Genomic DNA, 24625 nt, shown 5'->3' with positions numbered 1-24625 from the left:
CTTGTTCCAAGAATTTTACTTCCCGAGTATTGAGTAAGTAATCAAAAACTCTTTTATCAAGACAGCAACCTTGTTGCGAATATAAAACACACCATAGAGCCGGATCCCTCAGGTTTTGAGCGAGTATTTAAATCCCCTTCGAAAGGAGGATCTTGAATATAAAAATGAGTTTTGGGATCCGCTCTAACTTTTAAAATCATTTCGAAGACTCGCAAACATTTTTAAGAATGTTTGGAGTAATGCTGATTTAATAAAATAAATCAGTCCTAATATATTAAAAAATATATGAATATTATTATTTAAATAATATTCCCGTAAAAAATAATCTTTATAAAAATAATTGAAATAGAAGTTGTAAAACTTATACTTGAAATGAATCTTAAATAATCAAAGATGTACTTATACGAAAGTAATATCTTATTTGAATAATCAAAAGTAAGTTTGATTATTGACACATTATTCTATAATAAAATAAAGAATATTATTTAGTAAATAATCGGAGTCATAAGTCCTCGAATGAATATTCAAAATAATATTCATTAATAAAATAAACGGAGTCATAAGCCCTCAAATGAATATTCAAAAATAATATTCATTAATAAAATAAACGGAGTCATTAACCCTCAAATGAATATTCAAAATAGTATTCATTAATAAAATAAACAGAGTCATTAACCCTCGAATAAATATTCAAAATAATATTCATTAATAAAATAAACGGAGTCATAAGCCCTCGAATGAATATTCAAGATAATATTAATTAATAAAATAAAGTTATCGAATAAACCTTATTCGATTCATAGTTTTGAAAACTGTATCCATATATATATATATATATATATACTCGGGAACATCGACTCCCGGTTTAGAAATATGTTCACCTTTTGATCCCCTATACTAAGGGTAAACTCAAATACTGCTTATTTCTATCATAAGTATTATGCAACTATAAGCATTGAACCAAGAGATATATAATCAAGAATATGAAACAGGCATGCATATATACCCTATCACATGCTACAATATATCGCAAAAATTTGCTAATAACAAATATGCATTTATCGCAAGATCATGCATATACACATATACATCACAACAACAATTATACGGGTAGAAAACTTGCCTGAGTGCTCCCGGATAGACTTAAGCTTAGAGTGGGTCTGATAACCTATGAACAACAACATAAGTCGGAATTAAACCCCGGTCGCTTAAGAAACTAGACTTTAACCATTTAGAGTCCTAACGTTCGCTTTCGCGCTTAACGATTTACTTAAGTCGCTCGAGTACCCTCGACTCCACCATTTTTAATAAATTAACCATTAAGAATTTTAAAGCGATTCTTTCGCGAGTACCTTACCAACTGCCTAATCCACTTTACATAAATGTTTCATACCCCAAATAGTCATTTAAAGTCCTTAACCAAGGTTTCAAAGTAAGGCGAGGGGTAATGGTTCGGTCGCGAAAGGCCGTTACTTAAAACGGTCGTTTCTCCTAAACCGTACATCGGATTCAAACGAACCACATATCAAAACGAAGCTCGTAACATGAATTATCTAATAATGGCAATGGTCAAAACCTAACAGGGAGTTCTCGGGTCCTGCTGTTAAGAGCAAAAACAGTCTAAAGTAAATCGGACATTACGACGGCTATGTTTACGCGATTTCCCAAATTTTTACCATTCCAAATCATATCAATCCAACTACTAATCAACAACAACTCAAGATACACATCAATGCTACTGATTTCAGTCATAATAAGCTCAAGGATCTCAATCCAATCATATATTATAACATCTCCAAATTCAACTAAACTACTTAACAATTAATCTCGAATCATGCTTATCATTCAAATTACTACTCATCCATCCAAACCATCTCCAAACTTCAACATTCAAACTTATTACTAAAGGGTGTGAAGATTTATACCTTTCTTGGAGGGTGGAAAGTTACTAGGAAGCCTTATGGAGCCTCTTACAAGCTTGATCTTTCGAAAGAAATCAATAACACAAAGTTAGGCTTTAAAGTTTCTAAAAGTCCGATTGAAAGAACTGTAAAAATGAGGGTCTTACCATGCTTATTTGGATGAGACTTGTGAACAAGAGTTGTATACCATCTCAATACCTTTCCAACGAGCTATAGAACACAACATTTGAGTGAGTATTGAAGGAGATATGGCGTTTAAAGTTGCTGGGTTTGTTTTGGCCGAGAGCTTTTGCTCTTGGAAGCAAAAGTCAACTTCTAATATTTGTGTTTTATGATATTTGCTTGGTTGGTTCTCCTTTTTGCCTTGGAAAATGTTTTAGCTTTTTACCATGGTAAATTTTACATGGCCCAAAATCAACCAACAAAACAAAACCCCTTGTCATGCTTATGTCATCTTGCACATGTCATAATGCTTCCACTTGTTCACACCTTGTTGGTTTGATGACATCATCATCCCTAACCTCCTTGATTAACTCCTAATTGCTTGCCTAATGACCGCTGATCAGTTATACGGTTCTCTTAACTTTCATTTTTGTTTATCGTTTGAGGGATCATATCCGGTATCTTATTACTTAGGTTTCTTTAACATTTCTCAATACATTATATTCCTTTCATGATCCTCTCTTATAATCCTTGAATTTAAATCCTTTTTATTCTGTTACCTTATACTCAATTCTTTCTGTATCTGGTAGATTTTCGGGAAAAATCAAAGTGTTCGAATTTGGATTCTGACGATCTTTACATACACTTATTTATCATATAGAGTACTAATAATATCCCAGAAGATCAATAAAAGAGCCCCTACATAGTGTGGTATGAAAAGTTTTCTTATTCAGCATAATCAGCAAAATCACTATTCATAAGGGTTTCAAAAATTCCAAAAATTGGGGTTATTACAGTCTCCCCTTCTTAAAAGGATTCCGTCCCGGAATCAGATAGAAAATGAATAGGGATACTTTCTTAGCATTACACTTTCTAACTCTCGAGTAAATTTTCCCACATTGTGGTCCTACCACCAAACTCTGCCTAGTTTGATAACCCATCTCCTAAGCACTTGTTCCTTTTTACTCTATAACCCTTCCTGGTTGCTTTATATAGGTTACGTCGGGTTGCATGTCTATGCGCTCATATGCCCTTATTTATCTGGCATCCGAATTACACTTCATTAACATTGATACGTGGAACACGTTATGAACTTGCTACATGTTCGGGGGTAGGTCTAGCTCATATGCTAACTTCCCAATACGTCTTAATATATTCAAGGGTCCAACGATTCGTGGGCCTAGCTTTCCTTTCTTTCCGAACCTCATCCATCTTTTCCAAGGGAATACCTATAACAGCACTAGGTCCCCTACTTCCTATTCCTTGTCCTTTCGTGTCAAATCAACATACTTCTTATGTCCATCTTGGGTTACTACCAGCCGTCCTCTGATTAGATCTATTATATCCTTGGTCCTTTGGACTACTGCGGGTCCGAGCATCTTGCGCTCTACAACTTCATCCTAACATAAGGGAGATCGACATTGTCTTCCCTCAAGGATCTCATAAGGAGACAACTCGATAATGACATATGATCTATTGTCGTAAGAAAACTCAATCCGTGTTAAGTGATCATTCCAATTTCTTTCAAGTCTATTGCACAGACTCTCATTATAGCTTTTAGCATTAGAGCTTTTGCTTCTCAATACCCATTCTTTTCCAGTTCATAATCGCTACTACCTTCTATTCCTAATATTATACTGGTTATACTTTTGCTCGTTAGCATTCTATAACCTTTTAATAACCTCGTCAACCTTAGTATCACGAATGTGTTTCCATTTCGAATACCACCATAACTTTACTACTCCTTTTTCAGTTGCTTCTATCTTCGAAAGCTTAATCCTTCATATAGAAGTAAAAGAATTTATTGAGAGATCACTATGATCATGAACACTTGTTATATCGCATAGTTAGTACAGAAGGTGGCCAGCTTTTAGTACTTGACAAGCAATTAAACAACATATGGTATCCTACTAGGCTTCTATCACACAGATAGATAGTCATTCAGCAATACCTCCCCTTCTGGAAGGGTTGTTCTTCTCAACTTACATGAAATGAAAATGAGAGAAAAGAAAGAATTGAAGAGAATTGTATATATAAAAAAAATATACTGCCACAAAATATCTGGCTTGGAACCTACCTCTGAACTATAGAGGTTTGTCATAGGAGAACAAAACATATATGTATTTATATCAACATCAAGTATTATAGCATCGTATTTCACATGCCTAAATATTTTTGCTATTCCGTCCATCATTCTATGGACCCGTGCTCTTCCTCGAGCTTATACTCAATCACCTTTGAAACTCCCTCGACATCGAAAATCGAATCTGGAATCTCATTTTATACATCATCGATACTAGAATTCTGTGCTTGCACCGCAACCTTCCTCGTATAGTAATATGACTCTCTATTGATAATAGGGAATAAATATTCAATAGGTAGATACTCTACTTAATTAGTCTATCAATGATAACTTATACACTACCATGATCCGATTAGTGGTACACAACCTCAACATCCATTCCAATACAACTCTCACGGTTGTAATCAGCTCATTACTCGCAGAATCATTACTGCATTACTATGGTCCACCACTGACCTACTGTCGTCATTTACTTTCCATGAAATCTTAATATCTAACCATACGGAGTCCATACATGTCGTATAGAATCCTTCTAAGGAGTTAACATAATCACCATTCATGATTCATGAAGAACACTCCAGATCCTGGCGTATATTCATGACATGAAGCAGATAAAATTGCAGAAGAGTTTCAATCAAAGCAACGATAGCAGGTTAATACCATTCTTAATCATATGCCTTAAATAGAAGACTTAACTCAAAGGTTCGTCTAGTCCTTTTTGAAACATGGTCCTGGCTTATCTCAAGATAGTATCTTCTGAGATAGATAGCCCGCTCATGGCGATTACACGAATTAAACCTTTACCAACTACTATTACGGTTGGGTATTGCACAGTCATCAGAAGGAATGTCAATCTTCCACACCATAATACAACCTTCACAGCTTTAACCATCATCACTGTATTCCTTTGGCACAAGCGCCTATAATTATCCTCTTACCTTTAAAGTGCCGGTCACCTTTTTGGCCTTTCCTGATAGTAACATTTCCCTACATTCAATGTCATTTTAACCACTTCCAAATGAATTTTCTACCTCATTTCAATCACTGCTTATGTGAAGATGTTTTCCTTAAAATCTGATGAGTAAAAAAAAATATCACCATTTTTCCATAAGTTATTGCCTCAGTCTTTAGAGGTTAATCACTGTCACGAATGACTCTCAATCATACTTAGAACATCTTTTATCTTAGGTCCTAATTTCCCTGAACAGTTTCGACCTTTACTGGTTCGATCCATACTTTCTCGTGGTTTAACACGTGCCCCACTTGGCATCATTATAATTACGTCATATCTCCTTTATCAACATTTCTATTCTTGAGAATTTTGAATATTACCTTTCTCCTTGTAAGGTTATCCTTGATTCGTTCCTCCTGTATTCCCTAGATACAGGGCATATCAAAATACCCTTTACTAATACTAGAACCATTATCTATATGTTTCTGAAAAATTTTCTCCACTGATACTTAAAGGTCATTATTACCTTAATCTTTTCCAATTCATACTGTCAAAACTCATACTATCCCTATTAAGGGTGAAATGCCAAGCTTCATGCATTCCCCTATGGTTCATCTCAAGTTATCGAAGTTATATCCTTAATCCCACCTTTAAAAAGGTACTTGCATCCTTCCATGAATAAATCAAGTCATATATCCTTGATAGATTATCTTATTCATCATTCCCACCTCGATAGTCTATACCTAATTTCATAATAGCATCCTTATTCAAATTGAGGTCAATCCATATGGCCTCCAAAAGATAACAATAGTCATCCGCTTTTCTTGCCTAATTTGGTAACAATAACAAGGATGTTCTGGAAGATATTGGTCGTGTTCAACGAGAACTTCTTCTTAATAATTCCTTATTTACTTTTGTTGTTTATTTCAACAGTCATCTCAATGTTGGGATATCTTTCATACCTGGCGTCTCCCTTTCTGGGTATCAAGCCACCGGTCTTACACTTCACATTCTTGAAGGTCACTTCCTTCATCCAATTTTCCTAATTTCTTACTTCCTTGTCTCCTCAGTCTATCCGCGTCTCATTATTTATCCTTCGAATTATCTCAAGATTTCCTCGAATCCTCCCAACTTACAGGGGATAAAATATATGTATCTCTTATGCCTTCAATCATCAACTTTAACTCATGGTGAATCACACTTATCCTGACGATTACATACTTTTCTATTTCTATTGCTACGAGTCTTTAGGGTTTCTTCATACCCAACTCCCTTATCATTCCTCAAACTCTATTGCCTTTATATTCCTTTCCACTTCAGTTTCTTTTTATTTTCCTTTCTCTTATCATTATTTCATGAACCCACTAATCATTGACTTCAAGCATCACATCGTTCTAGGATTCTTGTCATCAGAACGAATCTTGACAACTTTTATAACTTAGATTCATAATTCATCATACTCGTCTGTCTTTGTTCTGGCTCCAAAGCTTTTACACTATCTCCATAACCTTGGGAAGTACTTTTCTGAAAACAATTGACTGAACTTAAATCAGTTTATTATAATCTCTTGCTCCGTGCCTTCCTTGGCCTTTCACCAGCGGGTGGCCTCTCTCTTAGGAGGGTAAGTGACAAAAACAGTCTTTTGTGATTCGTCAATCATTTAGAATTTCAAATGATTCCTATATTTCCTTTAGTCAGGCACTTGCCTCGACTGGGTTAGCTTGTTCCTTGGAACTCTAAGGGCTTAGCGACTTAAAGGTCCTGAAAGAATTTCTCACCGCATTGTTTCCTCAGGGTGGTGGTTGGGGATAATAGTTTAAGTCCTTTTTAGACAGGTCCATGAATTGCCGTATAGGAGTACCATCTCGGGTCTCCTTTCCTTACTCGACTTTCTGTTTCTTTAGTATGAAATATTTCATCCTTCTCCCATACTTGGGGTTATCTTATACGTTAAAATCCTCATTTTCCACTTCATTATGTTATGGGTTCCTTCTATCTTGATGGCGACCTCCCTGACTATCACGTTCAGGGTTTGCTCTAAATCTTATTCCTCAAACTAGCTTTCATCTAAGATTTCATCTTTAAGCTCTTGAACATTCGGAACCTAAATTCTATAGAAATACCTCATTATTCCCTTATCATCTTTCTCGGTATTAATCTCATATTTATTTGTTGGCTCTCTGCCTTCATTCATCACCTTTTTCTGGCACAATATGCTCTTTTCCAATAATTTGGTCTGTATTGCAATCTCAAACAGCTTTTCGGTACCGGCTCCGGTTACCTTCACTTCTATTTCCATTTTCTAAAAATCTCTTATAAACTCTCTCAAAGACATTATCATCTTGAGTCTCTCCTTTTTACTAAGGGCATCAGCCACCACATTGGCTTTCCCCGAATGATAAAGAATCTCATAATCGTAATCTTTGATTAGCTCTAACCACCTCATTTGGCGCATGTTGAGCTCTTTTCTGCGTGAAAATGTACTAGAGCACTTATGGCTTAGGTAATTCTCGCACTTCACTCCATACAAGTAGTGCCTCCAATCTTTAGGGCAAAACTATTGCCATGAGCCCAAGCTCATAGGTGGGGATATCGAATTTTATATTCCCTTAATTATCTTGACGCGTACACGATTACCTTGCTGTGCTGTATAAGAAGCACCATAATTCCTTATGCAAAGCGTCACTACAATTCACAAAATCTCCTTTTTCATCCGGCAACGCCAACATATGGGCCGCCACCAACCTTTGCTTCACTTGTTAAAATATTTTCTCGTATTTCTCTGTCCATTCAAACTTCTTAGTCTTACGAGTAAGCCGCGTCAAAGGGGCTACTATCTTTACAAATTGAACGAACCTCCCGTAGTGACCGGCCAATCCTACCTCTGGTAGTTTCCCTAACCATGGTCATCAATTCCTCAGTGGTCCTTTATTCATTCTTGTCAGGATCCTCCACGGAATCCTCCTCGGCCACAATCCCTTCTAGGACAACATCCTCAACCGCTACATCCTCAATATGAACATCATCCGGTCCTGCGTTAGGACGTTCTATCGGGTCCACAATCTGATCTCCAATAATTAATAAAACATCATCGCGTTGTTGCTCCTCAACCTTAGGGTTCGGAGTCCCGCTACCATATACGATAACGAACTACGCTTCTATCACGATATTTATAAGGGTTCCCATAAGGGTATTAACTGTCAGTACTACGTTAGGTAGTCCGACTATGAACTTGGCAAGAGTTTTTATTATCTTAGTGAACTTATTATTTTAACGTCATATCATTTCTGAGGTTTATAACGCTTAGCTCTGATACCATTTCTGTAACACCCCCAAATCCGGGGTCGGGGATCCGGGTTGTCACGAGTTCCATTTCCCTTAATAACACCCAATCTTAATAAATAATCAACTACTCCGTACTGTGACCCCACAATAAACACACACACCACAAGTTATAGTCCCAGAGATGAATATCCAAAAATAACACGAGTCATTTTATTCCACAATTATTTGTCAGTACACCTTAAAAGGGTTTCTGAATAAATTTACATTTTCCTTGCCATTATTACAATTCATAAATATATATAAGTCTGATACATCAAAAGTTGAAAGCCTAGCCTATTGGTAGATCCTACCTCAGCTACAATGGCATCAACGCCTAGAGGAAACTGCGGAACGTTTCCTATCCGCTCGCGAATTGGGAGCTTGATCCTGTTCATCTTGTCTATTTGATGTTGTGCGATGAAAGAAGAAAGCAAGGGTGAGCAGTAAGCCCACCAAAATAATATGTATAATGATTAACAATATATGAGCCTTCTCATAATACTCATGAAAGTCTTGGTCAAAAGAAATGAACCAAGTTTGATCTCTTAATGCGATGAAGTCGCAAAATATTCAGTATATGTACATATATACTTTTCACAATCTTTGAAGTCCTCTAACATGTATAATATACACAGAGTTCCAGTTTATAACTGTATAAAAATATCGTTGCAAGGTGATCTCATATGTCTAACCTTGTCTCAACGTTTTTCTGAAAATATTTGACATGCACAAGATAGTCATTTACTAGATATAAGTTTAAAAGATAAAGTTACAAGATACTCCAATATACTTATATCTTTTCCGAATACTACTTGAACTACTACCGTTCAATATATAAATAGTTCATCCCATAGATTAAGCTACAAGACAAAACTTGTATAGAATCAATCTTTAAAATATCATCAAAATAAAATGAAGTTATGAGATACTTCATTTGATGCACACATCATTTTGAAAACTTGACCCTGCCAACACTCAACAATTGCCCAACCGTAGCTTTTCTATTGAAGTGCTCTGGGTAGTGTTGCAGGAATATCCAATTGGATGATGAACTCATTACGAGAGTTTGCCGCGCCAGGAAGACCACTTACGATGATCAGTCGTAGTAGTACAACCCCACCATTTTCTACATGTAGAGGAGAACCTGTCGGATTTACTTGTCAACCGAACACTGGACTCCTAAGGAATGGATCGTCTTAGCGGAACTTCCAGGCCATTTTGGGCCAATATAATAAGGCTAGGCCGGCGCCACTTGACCACTTACGCCACTCCTAGTTCAGATGAAATCCATGACTCTGAAACGTAAAGCTCGTCCCCACTTTCCCCAAGTAGAAACTTGTTGATACGGCTCCACCAAGAAGTCGTATCTAGTTGGAAAGGAAAACTCACCGATATTTCCCAGGCGATGCCTGTTAATGGATTAACTTGTTCCAAGAATTTTACTTCCCGAGTATTGGGTAAGTAATCAAAAACTCTTTTATCAAGACAGCAACCTTGTTGCGAATATAAAACACACCACAGAGCCGGATCCCTCAGGTTTTGAGCGAGTATTTAAATCCCCTTCGAAAGGAGGATCTTGAATATAAAAATGAGTTTTGGGATCCGCTCTAACTTTTAAAATCATTTCGAAGACTCGCAAACATTTTTTAAGAATGTTTGGAGTAATGCTGATTTAATAAAATAAATCAGTCCCAATATATTAGAAAATATCTGAATATTATTATTTAAATAATATTCCCGTAAAGAATAATCTTTATAAAAATAATTGAAGTAGAAGTTGTAAAACTTATACTTGAAATGAATCTTAAATAATCAAAGATGTACTTATACGAAAGTAATATCTTATTTGAATAATCAAAAGTAAGTTTGATTATTGACACATTATTCTATAATAAAATAAAGAATATTATTTAGTAAATAATCGGAGTCATAAGTCCTCGAATGAATATTCAAAATAATATTCATTAATAAAATAAACGGAGTCATAAGCCCTCGAATGAATATTCAAAAATAGTATTCATTAATAAAATAAACGGAGTCATTAACCCTCAAATGAATATTCAAAATAGTATTCATTAATAAAATAAACAGAGTCATTAACCCTCGAATGAATATTCAAAATAAAATTCATTAATAAAATAAACGGAGTCATAAGATCTCGAATGAATATTCAAGATAATATTCATTAATAAAATAAAGTTATCGAATAAACCTTATTCGATTCATAGTTTTGAAAACTGTATCCATATATATATAAATATATATATATACTCGGGAACATCGACTCCCGGTTTAGAAATATGTTCACCTTTTGATCCCCTATACTAAGGGTAAACTCAAATACTGCTTATTTCTAGTATAGGTATTATGCAACTATAAGTATTGAACCAACAGATATATAATCAAGAATATGAAAAAGGCATGCATATATACCCTATCACATGCTACAATATATCGCAAGAATTTGCTAATAATAAATATGCATTTATCGCAAGATCATGCATATACATATATACATCACAACAACAGTTATACGGGTAGAAAACTTGCCTCAGTGCTCCCGGATAGACTTAAGCTTAGAGTGGGTCTGATAACCTATGTACAACAACATAAGTCGGAATTAAACCCCGGTCGCTTAAGAAACTAGAGTTTAACCATTTAGAGTCCTAACATTCGCTTTCGCGCTTAACGATTTACTTAAGTCGCTCGAGTACCCTCGGCTCCACCATTTTTAATAAATTAACCATTAAGAATTTTAAAGCGATTCTTTCACGAGTACCTTACCAACTGCCTAATCCACTTTACATAAATGTTTCATACCCCAAATAGTCATTTAAAGTCTATAACCAAGGTTTCAAAGTAAGGCGAGGGGTAATGGTTCGGTCGCGAAACGCCGTTACTTAAAACGGTCGTTTCTCCTAAACCGTACATCGGATTCAAACGAACCACATATCAAAACGAAGCTCGTAACATGAAATATCTAATCATGGCAATGGTCAAAACCTAACAGGGAGTTCTCGGGTCCTGATGTTAAGAGCAAAAACAGTCTAAAGTAAATCGGACATTACGACGGCTATGTTTACGCGATTTCCCAAATTTTTACCATTCCAAATCATATCAATCCAACTACTAATCAACAACAACTCAAGATACACATCAATTCTACTGATTTCAGTCATAATAAGCTCAAGGATCTCAATCCAATCATATATTATAATATCTCCAAATTCAACTAAACTACTTAACAATTAATCTCGAATCATGCTTATCATTCAAATTACTACTCATCCATCCAAACCATCTCCAAACTTCAACATTCAAACTTATTACTAAAGGGTGTGAAGATTTATACCTTTCTTGGAGGATGGAAAGTTACTAGGAAGCCTTATGGAGCCTCCTACAAGCTTGATCTTTCCAAAGAAATCAAGAACACAAAGTTAGGCTTTAAAGTTTCTAAAAGTCCGATTGAAAGAACTGTAAAAATGAGGGTCTTACCATGCTTATTTGGACGAGACTTGTGAATAAGGGTTGTAGACCATCTCAATACCTTTCCAACGAGCTATAGAACACAACATTTGAGTGAGTATTGAAGGAGATATGGCAGTTTAAAGTTGCTGGGTTTGTTTTGGCCGAGAGCTTTTGCTCTTGGAAGCAAAAGTCAACTTCTAATTTTTGTGTTTTATGATATTTGCTTGGTTGCTTCTCCTTTTTGCCTTGGAAAATGTTTTAGCTTTTTACCATTGTAAATTTTACATGGCCCAAAATCAACCAACAAAACAAAACCCCTTGTCATGCTTATGTCATCTTGCACATGTCATAATGCTTCCACTTGTTCACACCTTGTTGGTTTGATGACATCATCATCCCTAACCTCCTTGATTAACTCCTAATTGCTTGCCTAATGACCGCTGATCTGTTATACGGTTCACTTAACTTTCATTTTCGTTTATCGTTTGAAGGATCATACCCGGGATCTTATTACTTAGGTTTCTTTAACCTTTCTCAATACATTATATTCCTTTCATGATCCTCTCTTATAATCCTTGAATTTAAATCCTTTTTATTCTGTTACCTTATACTCAATTCTTTCTGTATCTGGTAGATTTTCGGGAAAAATCAAAGTGTTCGAATTTGGATTCTGACGATCTTTACATACACTTATTTATCATATAGAGTACTAATAATATCCCAGAAGATCAATAAAAGAGCCCCTACATAGTGTGGTATGAAAAGTTTTCTTATTCAGCATAATCAGCAAAATCACTATTCATAAGGGTTTCAAAAATTCCAAAAATTGGGGTTATTACAGTCTTCTTACACTTAAAGTGTCGGCCACTTCTTTGGCCTTTCCTGATAGTAATATTTCCTTACAATCAATGTCATTTAACCACCTTCACTAAATTTTTCTACCTCATTTCAAATCACTGCTTATGTGAAAATGCTTTTCTTAAGTCCTTGTGATAAAAAAAATCACCATTTTTCCATAAGTCACTGCCTTAGTCTTTAAATGTAAACATTATCATGGCTGACTCTCGATCGTACTTAGGACGTCTTTTATCTTGGGCCTTTCTTGCTTTAACAATTCTGACCTTCATTGGTTCAATCTATACTTCTTATGGTTTAACACGTGCCCACCTGGCATTATTATAATTACGCCATTTTTCCTTTATCAAATTTCTATACTTGAGAACTTCGAATATTACCTTTCTTCTTATAAAACCTCTAAGGTTATCCTTAAATCGTTCCTCCTGTATTCCCTAGATACAGGCATATCAAAATATCATTTACTAATACTAGAACCATTGTTTATACACTTCTGAAAAATTTCTCCACTAATCCTTAAAGGTTGTTGTTACCTTAATCCTTTCTAATTCATACTGTCAAAACTCATATTGTCTCTATTAAGGGCGAAATGCCAATCTTTATGCATTCCCCTAGGGTTCATCTTAAGTTATCGAAGTTATATCCTAATTCCACCTTTAAAAAGGTACTTGCATCCTTTCATGGATAAATCAAGTCATATATCTTTGATAGATTATCTTATTCAATCATTCCCACCCAGATAGTCTATACCAATTTCACAATAGCATCCTTATTCAAACTGAGGTCAACCCTTATGGCCTTCAAAAGATAACAATGGTTACCCGTTTTTCCTTCCTAATTTGGTAATGACAACAGGGATGTTCTGGAAGATATTGGTCATGTTCAACGTGAACTTCTTCTTAATAATTCCTCATTTACTTTTGTTATTTATCTCAACAGTCATCTCAATGTTAGGATATCTTTCATACCCGGTGTCTCCCTTTCTGGGTATCATGCCCCCGGTCTTACACTTCACATTCTTGAAGGTCACTTCCTTCATTCAATTTTACTAATTTCTTACTTTCTTGTCTCCTCAGTCTATCCGCGTCTCATTATTTATCCTTCAAACTATCTCAAGGTTTCTTCGACTCCTCCCAACTTACAGGGGATAAACTATATGTATCTCTTATGCCTTCAACCATCAACTTTAACTCATGGTGAATCACCTTCATCCTGATGATTACATACTTTTCTATTTCTATTGGTACGAGTCTTTAGGGTTTCCTCATACCCAACTCCCTTATCATTCCTCAAACTCTATTGTCTTTATTTTCCTTTCCACTTCAGTTTCTTTTTTTTTATTTTCTTTTCTATTACAATCATTTCATGAACCCACTACTCATTGACTTGAAACATCACGTCGTTCTGGGATTCTTGTCATCAGAACGAATCTTGACAACTTTTACAACTTAGCTTCATAATTCATCATACTTGTCCGCCTTTGTTCTGGCTCTAAAGCTTTTACACTATCTCCATAACCTTGGGAATTACTTTCCCGAAAACAATTGACTGAACTTTAATCAGTTTATTCTAACCTCTGGCTTCGTGCCTTTCTTGGTCTTTCACAAGTGGGTGGCCTCTCTCTTAGAAGGGTAAGTGACAAAAACAGTCTTTTGTGATTCGTCCATCATTTAGAATCTCAAATGATTCCTATATTTCCTTTAGCCAGGCTCTCACCTCTACTGGGTTCGCTTGTTCTTTGGAACTCTAAGAGCTTAGCGACTTAAAGGTCCTGAAAGAATTTCCCACCGCACTGTCTCCTCAGGGTGGTGGTTGGAGATAATAGTCTAAGTTCTCTTTAGACAGGTCCATGAATTACTGTATAGGAGTACCGTCTCAGGTCTCCTTTCTTTACTCAACTTTCTGTTTCCTTAGTATGAAATGTTTCATCCTTCTCCCATACTTGGGGTTATCTTATACGTTAAAATCCTTGTTTTCCACTTCATTATGTTATGAGCTCCTTCTTTCTTAATGGCAACCTCCCTGACTATCACATTCGGGGTTTGCCCTAAATCTTATTCCTCGAGCTATGGATTTCATCTAAGATCCAGTCATTAAGCTCTTAAACGTTTGGAACCCAAATTCTGTAGGAATACCTCATTATTCCCTTATCATCTTTCTTGGTATTAATCTCTTCTCCAGTCATTGACTCTCTACCTTCATTCATCACTTTTTCTTGGCACAATATGATCTTTTTCAATAATTCGGGCTGTATTGCAATCTCAAACAGCGTTTCGGTACCGGCTCCGGTTACCTTCACTTCTATTTCCATTTTCTCAAAATCTCTTATCAACTCTCCCAAAGACATTTCATCTTGAGTCTCTCCTTTATACTAAGGGCATTAGCCACCATTTGGCTTTCCCTAGATGATAAAGAATCTCATAATCGTAATTCTTGATTAGCTCTAACCACCTCCTCTGGCGCATGTTGAGCTCTTTCTGCGTGAAAAATGCACTAGAGCACTTATGGCTTGTGTAAATCTCGCACTTCTCTCCATACAAGTAGTGCCTCCAATCTTTAGGGCAAAACTATTGCCATGAGCCCAAGCTCATGGGTGAGGATATCGAATTTTATATTCCCTTAATTGTCATGACGCGTACGCGATTACCTTGTTGTGCTGTATAAGAAGCACCCTAATTCCTTATGCGAAGCGTCACTACAAATCACAAAATCTCCTTTTCCATCCGGCAACGCCAACATAGGAGCCGTCACCAACCTTTGCTTCAGTTCTTGAAAGCTGTTCTCGCATTCTCTGTCCATTCGAACTTCTCAGTCTTATAAGTAAGCCGCGTTAAAGGGGCTACTATCTTTACAAACTTGAACGAACCTCCGGTAGTGACCGGCCAATCCTACCTCTGGTATCGCCCTAACTATGGTTATCAATTCCTCAGTGGTCCTTTATTCATTCTTGTCAGGATCCTCCACGGGATCCTTCTCAGCAATAATCCCTTCTAGGACAACATCCTCAACGCTACATCCTCAATATGAATATCATCCGGTCCCATGTTAGGACGCTCTATCAGATCCACAATTTGATCTCCAATAATTAATAAATATCATCGCGTTGTTTGCTCCTCAACCTCAGGGTTCTGAGTCCCGCTACCATATACGATAACGAACTACGCTTCTATCATGATATTTACAAGGGTTCTCATAAGGGTTTTAACTGTCAGAACTACGTTAGGTAGTCTGACTATGAACTTGGCAAGAGTTCTTATTATCTTATTAAACTTCTTATCTTAACGTCGCATCATCTCTGAGGTTTATAACTCTTAGCTCTGCTACCATTTCTCTAACACCCCCATATCCGGGGTTGGGGATTCAGGTTGTCACGAGTTCCATTTCCTTTATCATACTTAATCTTAACAGTCAACCAACTACTGAGTACTGTGACCCCACAATACACACACACACACCACAAGTTATAGGTCTCAGAGATGAATATCAAAAATAACACAAGTTATTTTATTCCACAATTATAAACCGTTACACCTTAAAAGGGTTTCTGAATAAATTTACATTTCTTTGCCATTATTACAATTCATAAAGATACATAAGTCTAGTACATCAAAAGGTGAAAGCCTAGCCTATTGGTAGTTCCTACCATCAGCTACCGCGACATCAAGGCCTATAGAAAACTGCGAAATGTTTCCTATCCGCTCGCAAATTGGGAGCTTGGTCTTGTTCATCTTGTCTGTCTGTTGTTGGTGTGATGAAAGAAGAAAGCAAGGGTGAGCAACAAGCCCATTGAAATATATGTATAATAATTAACAATATATGAGCATTCTCATAGTACTCATAAAGTCTTGGTCAAGAAGAAATGAACCAAGTTGATATCTTAACGTGACCAAGTCACAAAATATTCAGTATATATATTACCTATATACTTTTCACAATCTTTGAAATCCTCTGACATGTATAATATACACAGAGTTCCAGTTTATAAATGTATAAAAATATCGTGCAAGGTGATCTCATATATCTAACCTTTTTTCAACGTTTTTCTGAAAATCTTTGACATGCACAAGATAATCATTTACTAGATATAAGTTTAAAAGATGAAGTTACAAGATACTCCAATATAATTATATCTTTTCCGAATATTACTTGAACTACCACCATTCAATGTATAAATAGTTCATCCCATAGATTAAGCTACAAGACAAAACTTGTATAGAATCAATCTTTGAAATATCATCAAAATGAAATAAAGTTACGAGATACTTCATTTGATGAAAACATCATTTGAAAACTCGACCCTGCCAATACTCAACAATCGCCCAGCCGTAGCCTTTCTATCGAAGTGCTCTGGGTAGTGTTGCAGAAATATCCAATTGGATGATGAACTCATTACGGGAGTTTGTCGCGCCAGGAAGACCACTCACGATGATCACTCGCAGTAGTGCAACCCCACCATTTCTACATGTAGAGGAGAACCTGTCGGATTACTTGTCAACCGAACACTGGACTCCTAAGGAATGGACCGTCTTAACGGAACTTCCAGGCCATTTGGGCCAATATAATAAGGCTGGGCCGATGCCACTCGACCACTTACGCCACTCCTAGTTCAGATGAAATCCATGACTCTGAAACGTAAAGCTTGTCCCCCCTTTCCCCAAGTAGAAACTTGTTGATTATGGCTCCACCAAGAAGTCGTATCTAGTTGGAAAGGAAAACTCACCGATATTTCCAGGCGGTGCCTGTTAATGGATTAACTTATTCCAAGAATTTTACTTCCCGAGTGTTGGGTAAGTAATCCAAAAACTCTTTTATCAAAACAACAACCTTGTTGCGAATATAAAATACACCACAGAGCCGGATCCCTCAGGTTTTGAGAGAGTATTTAAATCCCCTCGAAAGGAAGATCTTAAATATAAAAAAATGAGTTTTGGGATCCGCCCTAACCTTTAAAATCATTTTGAAGACTCGAAAACATTTTTAAGAATGTTTTGAGTAATGCTGATTTAGTAAAATAAATCAGTCCCGATATATTAGAAAATATATGAATATTATTATTTAAATAATATTCCCATAAGGGTGATCCTTATAAAAATATCGAGGTAGGAGTTTTAAAACTCATAATTGAAATGAATATTAAATAAACAAAGATATACTAATACGAAAGTAAGATCTTTATTTGAATAATCAAAAGTGAGTTTGATTATCGACACATTATTCTTTAATAAAATAAAGAATAATAATTAGTAAATAATCGGAATCATAAGTCCTTGAATGAATATTCAAATAATAATATCCATTAAATAAAACAAACGGAGTCATATGTCCTCGAATGAATATTCAAATAATATTCATTAATAAAATAGACGGAGTCGTAAGCCCTCGAATGAATATTCAAAATAATATTCATTAATAAAATAAAGTTATCGAATAAACCGTATTCGATTCATAGTTTTAAAAACTATATCTATATATATAAATATATATATATAAATATATATATATATATAATTACTCGGGAACATCGACTCCCGGTTTTAGAAAATGTTCACCTTTGGGTCCCCTATCCTAAGGGTATACGCAACTACTGCTTATCTCTAGAATAGGTATATGCAACTTATAAGCAATTGAATCACAATATATATCAAGATTACGAAACAGACATGCATATATACCATATCACATGCTCCAATATATCACAAGATTAGCTAATTACCCACCATGCATCTATCACAAGATAATGCATATACATATGTATACATCACAACAACAGTATAACGGGTAGAAAACTTGCCTGAGTGTTCCCGGATAGACTTAAGCTTAGAGTGGGTCCTATAATCAATGAACAACAACATAAGTCGGAATTAAACCCCGATCGCTTAAGAAACTAGACTTTAACCAATTGAACCCTAACGTTCGCTTATGGTCACTCCCTACGCTTAACGAATCACAGAAGTCATTCGAGTACCCTCGGCTCCACCATTTTTAATAAATTAACCATTAAGAATTTTAAGGCGATTCTTTCGCGAGTACTCTACCAACTTCCTAATCCACTTTACATAATTATTTCATACACCAATTAGTCATTTAAGGGCCTTAACCAAGGTCTCAAAGTAAAGTGCGGGGTAAAGGTTCGTTCGTGAACGTCGTTACTTAAAACGGTCGTGTCTCCTAAACCGTAAATCGGATCTAAGCGAACCACATACCAAAACGAAGCTTACGACATGATCTAGCTAAACATGGAAAATTTAAAGATTGGTCAGTGAGTTATCTTGTCCGAGATTCATGTACAACAGTCTAAGAAAAACGGGCATTACGACGGCTATATTTACGAGTTTTCCAAGTTTCTCACTACACCAAAATCTCACCAAACAACCCACAATTATTAACACATCAAAACCTCAACTACATAATACTATACCAGTCCTTATTCTCCAAATTCTTCATCTCAACAACCACAATCAAGTTCTATAACTATAACAAGATTCATTCACCAAATCACTCCAATTTCAAATAAAACTACTAATAATCAAGATCATGCTTCTCATTTGAAAACCAACCATCAAACTCACTAATAGTAAAATTAAGGCTATGGTTTGAAGTTTATACCTTCCTTGGTAGGTGTTAAGTTGCTAGGAAGCCTTAGAAGCCTCCTACAAGCTTGATATTTCCAAAGAAATCAAGAACACAAAGTTAGGCTTTGAAATTTCTAAAAGTACGATTGAAAGAACTGTAAAAAAATGAGGGTCTTACCATGCTTATTTGGACGATACTTGTAAACAAGAGTTGTAGGCCATCTCAATACCTTTCCAACGAGCTATAGAACACAACATTTGAGTGAGTATTGAAGGAGATATGACAATTTCAAGTTGTGGGTTTGTTTTGGCCGAGAGCTTCTCTTCATGGAGCAAAGTCAAATTTTAATTTTTGTGTTATGATATTTTGCTTGGTTGATTTCCTTTTTGGCTTGACAAATTTTGATCTTTTACCATGATAACTTTTGCATGGCCAAGAATCAACAACAACACACTTCTTTTTGTCATGCTTATGTCACCATGCTTGTGTCACCTTTTTAACACATGCCCTTTCCTTGTGGTTTGATGATGTCACAATCCTTGGCTTCTTGTACAAGCTTGTCTCTTGGTCGCTTATTTGTTTTACGGTTCGCTTAACTTTCGTTCTCGTTCGTCATTTGAGGGATCATATCTGGGATCTTATTACTTGGGTTCCCCTAAACCTTTCTCAATATTTTATATTCCTTTTATGATCTTCTCTATAATCCTTGAATTTAAATCATTTTAATCATGTTACCTTGTACTCATTTCTTTCGGTATCTGGTGGATTTTCGGGAAAAATCAAAGTGTCGGATTCGAATTCTAACGACATTTACATACACTTATTTACTTTATGGAATACTAATAAGATCTTAGAATTTCCATAAAAGTACTCCTATATAGCGTGGTCTGATAATTTTCCTTAATCAGCATCATCAGCAAAGTTACTATTTATCCGTATTTCAAAAATTCCAAAAATTGGGGTTATTACATATACCAATGACACCACTTTCTAAGCTTAAAAGTGCTCATCACTCAAACTGTCCTCTGTTCTGACCAGAAGTCATGATTCGACTTGTGCACCTAACTAAAGGAGTTGATTTCTTACATTTAAAGCTTCTGGGATCAACTATAGGTCAATTCCTACTTCTGGTAGCTTGGGCCTCCAAATGCCCAACGAATGCCCATTCAAAACTCTCCTACAACTAGTGCAACATTCTGGAAAAAGACAAACCTTATACTAACCCTTCCACTTTAGCTCCCACTTATAAACCATGAGCCCAATCTTTAACCAAGCACCATATACTAACCTAATATTCTCATTTATCCACTAACACGTGTGGATATCATTCATACTCTAATACACCATGACCAAATTATACAAATAAAGTAGCAAGACTAACACTTAATCACGTTTTGAGTATTTATACACAAACGAATATCCATAACAACATGCAAACACAATACCAATTGAATATACTATTTAACCCACTGTAAAACTATATTTTGTCATAATAAAGCACTTGTCAAAAAATGTATACTCATTTTTTAGCAAATCAAGTTATATCTAAGGCATATAATTGAATTTGAAGCCCAAAATCAAGTATATAGCTTAGTTTTCAACATGCACTCCTAGTACTCTAAGATTTTGAGTGTAAATTCAACATGCAATCATTTAACAATAAAATATCCCAAGTATTTAATGACATGAAAGGGTTTTAAAGATCATGATCCATAAAAAATTTAGCTTTATAGCAACATGCAATCAAGGCTTCTTCACATAACATTTAATCACAAATAAAGAACACAAAACTTAACTCCATTCGGCTCTTAAAGAGTCATTGCCGAATGGAAATGAGTGAAATGATCATACAAAATGGCAAGGAATTCCCTCAACCATTGATCATTTCCACTCTTGATGCTTTGCCTTTATTTTGAACCTTAAACTCATAAGAATCAAGGTTTTCAACATTAGGCTCACTCAAAACTCAACATGCAAGTTTAAACCAAGTAGTACACTTAATATTTAACTTACTAAACAAGTGATCAAGGCTTAGAAGATGATTTCTTGCAAGAATTTTTGAAGAAAAGATGAAAGAAAATGAACAAAAGGGGGGGGGGGGCTTGGCTTCGGCCGAGAGAGAAAAAGAGGAGGGTGGAGAGGGAGTTTGTGTGTGTAAGTGGTGAAAATGACACAAGGTGATGATATGGTAGTGGTTTGATGATAGTGGAATAAGAATTTACCTTTTTATCCCTCTTCCAAAGCTAACAAGGTTTGCATGCAAGGGCAACTTAGGAAATTGACTAGTTAAAGTGAAGTTAGTGGGGTTGGATTTGACAACAATACACCTCCCTTCAATTGAGTGGATTTTTGCATACAAGGGTATCATGGTAAATGGGAAAATTATTAATCTAATTAATCAAATATCATTTTAGAGAAAAGATTTATAAATAAAATATAAATCTATAAATCACAAAAGTGGTACCATAAAATAGTTTAGGATTTTAGAAACTTTTTGATATCACTTTCAAAAATTTTAAGGAAACAAGTTTTTATATAAAGAATTTCCATAAACTAATATCTTATTCCAAATAAATATTTAATTTACAACTCATAAATATGACCCTTATAACTCATACAAGCACATAATTGACTCACTCTTGATATATAAACATATATACACATAATTTACCTAAAAATATACTGGTCGTAACAAGGTACACTGTAATTATATAATTTTATTAAAAATTACTAATTATATTATTAAAATACACTATATACTCATATAAATCACCTAAGTAGACTCCTCTAAGTAGGCATTTTTCTTTAATCAATATATCAAGAAAAATAATTGTAATTTGTTACGAATAATAAGTATGTTAGAATAATGTATATCAAGATATTTAATAATATATTAAATTTTTATAAGTGAATAATCTTAATAAAATCAAATAATTTAATTTATCAAATTTTGTCTATCAATATTAAAACTATTTTTTATATATTTAAATTTTAGTGCAACAAGATATAAGAATGAATGGCAAAATAATAACCAGTACCAAATGATAAAATAAAGATAAAAAAGGGGAGGGCAGGAGTTAGGAGCACATGAACCATTCAGATACAATTTTCTATATGGATGGTAAATGACTTATGAATCGTTCAAATGTGATTTTTTTTTAAACAAACAAACTGATTGTAAGAATCGGTCAGATAAACATTCGTTCAAAAGCATTCCTGACCAAACAAATGGGTACTCTTTTCAAGCATTTTTTTGCCAAGTCTTGGCTGCCATCTAACATCACCATCGAGCCTTGGAGTTGGAGCTCTCCACACATATGATCGGGTCTTAATATTTTAATAAAAATATTCAAAGGAAAATGTATAAGGATAGAATTTTTGGGCCTTGAATTAAATAATGAATTAATTTGATCGAGGCCTAATTTTAAAGATTGACAAATTCCTATACAATCGAGATGTAATTTTAAATAAAGTTATCGAGTATTGCATCGTACAGTCGGGGGCTTGCATTATACTGTCAAACTTAAAGATTAGCTAAGGACAATTCTTCACCTACTACAATTCAAATACTTGAACTAGGTTATTATACGTATTACTATCTTTTTAATCAAGCCATCAATTCTATATCCAACATATAAAGAATTGAAGAGTAGTCACTTCTCCAACAATTATAGCGAAGTTCTGAAAAAAAAATTATGAATTAATAGCTCGACTTTATTAAGATTTTACAAGAAGAAGTGTTTTCCAAATTTCACCACATCATTAAAGACTAAAATCCTATATAACACTCATTAGATCTAATTTTAAAATTGTATTGAATATCATTGTTAAAATTTTATATTTTTAAAATGATAGGTATCATATGATATCTTGTATTATATGTTGTAAGGCAAATCATTTGGGTTCTTATTTTTTTTAATAAAAGTAAATTTACCTCAAATTGTAAGTGTTTGAATGTTTTATATTTATTTCGTTGCTTTAAATCGATTAAAATGAAAAATATACATTCATCCCCTTCTGTATGTACCTAGTGGACCGAACAATTGGTATTAGAGTTTGTTAAACGATAGACACATTAGATCCATTAGATTAGCAAGTTTTGCGATTAATTTTGGTATTTAGAGACTTAGAGTGCTCCTATTGGTATTGATCTGATTTGGGTCGTTGATTTAATTATTTGAGTAATTATATTTTTAGGAATTATATTGCAAAAAAAATTCAGATCTGAAAAATATGAGTAGTCAGAAAGTTAGTAGTATCATGGTCCGTCGGTTCGACAAGAATAATATAACCTATAGAAAACAAAAATGCTTATGTTCCTAAGGGCTACAAATCCAAGTATATTGAGGTTTTATAGAAAGTGTCGTGCAAGACATGACTGTACATAACAAGACTAAGTCACCTTGACAACCCTAAGGAGAAGTTGTATAATAATCTCATTGTATTCTATAATTGTATTTCTTGAGTCTGTAAAAATGCTAAGTAAATGTTAGGAATATGTTGTAGGCTTGATGATAACTTAACAAAATACTCTAAGTAGATAAGTTAAATGATTTTGTAACCATCAATTGATGGAGTAGCTTGTATTAAACAAGTTTGTAGCACATTTCTGTATGCAACAAACAACTTAGAAGTTTAGAAGTTGTAGTGAATTATGAGTCATGTTTACTACTTGAAAGATATATAAAATAGGTTGGCTAATTGTAAATAGAAGATGCCTTGTATTTTTGTATAAGTGAAAGAGTATCAACTGCTAAGGAATTCATCATCAATGGATAAACTTAAAGCTTCAACGGATAACTCAAGACACTTTAAACGGATAATCCATTAGAGACTCAACAGATAACTCAAGTAAAGTATCAACAAATAATGCTGAAGTCTCAACGGATATCAGATTCAAATAATAGTTGAAAGCGACTTGACAATCACATGGGTTGATTGTATACAAAAGGAATGTGGCATCCTTTTTGCAGGTTTGGAAAACAAAGAAACATTTGCATGCTTAACTGAAGATATTCAAAGGTGTTGGATAGAGAAATGAAGTAACATGTGAACAGACCTAGATTCTTGTTTTACTGTTTGTCTTATTCATATGTAACTTGTTAGTATATAAACCAAGTGTAGCAAGTGTTAATGATCGATCGAATGAGTGTGAAAAATAGGAGTTGAACAGAGGAATAGATAAAGCAACATGTGTTAAGAATTCTCTCTGTTCATCTTTGTAAAACCACTTGTAAGCAGCTGTGTGCATTCTTGCATCATGGAGTTCTTGAATCTATATATCTC

This window comes from Apium graveolens, chromosome 5 (genome assembly GCF_009905375.1).
Source record: "Apium graveolens cultivar Ventura chromosome 5, ASM990537v1, whole genome shotgun sequence".
NCBI lineage: Eukaryota > Viridiplantae > Streptophyta > Magnoliopsida > Apiales > Apiaceae > Apium > Apium graveolens.
Note: the sequence above shows the minus strand (reverse complement) of the source record.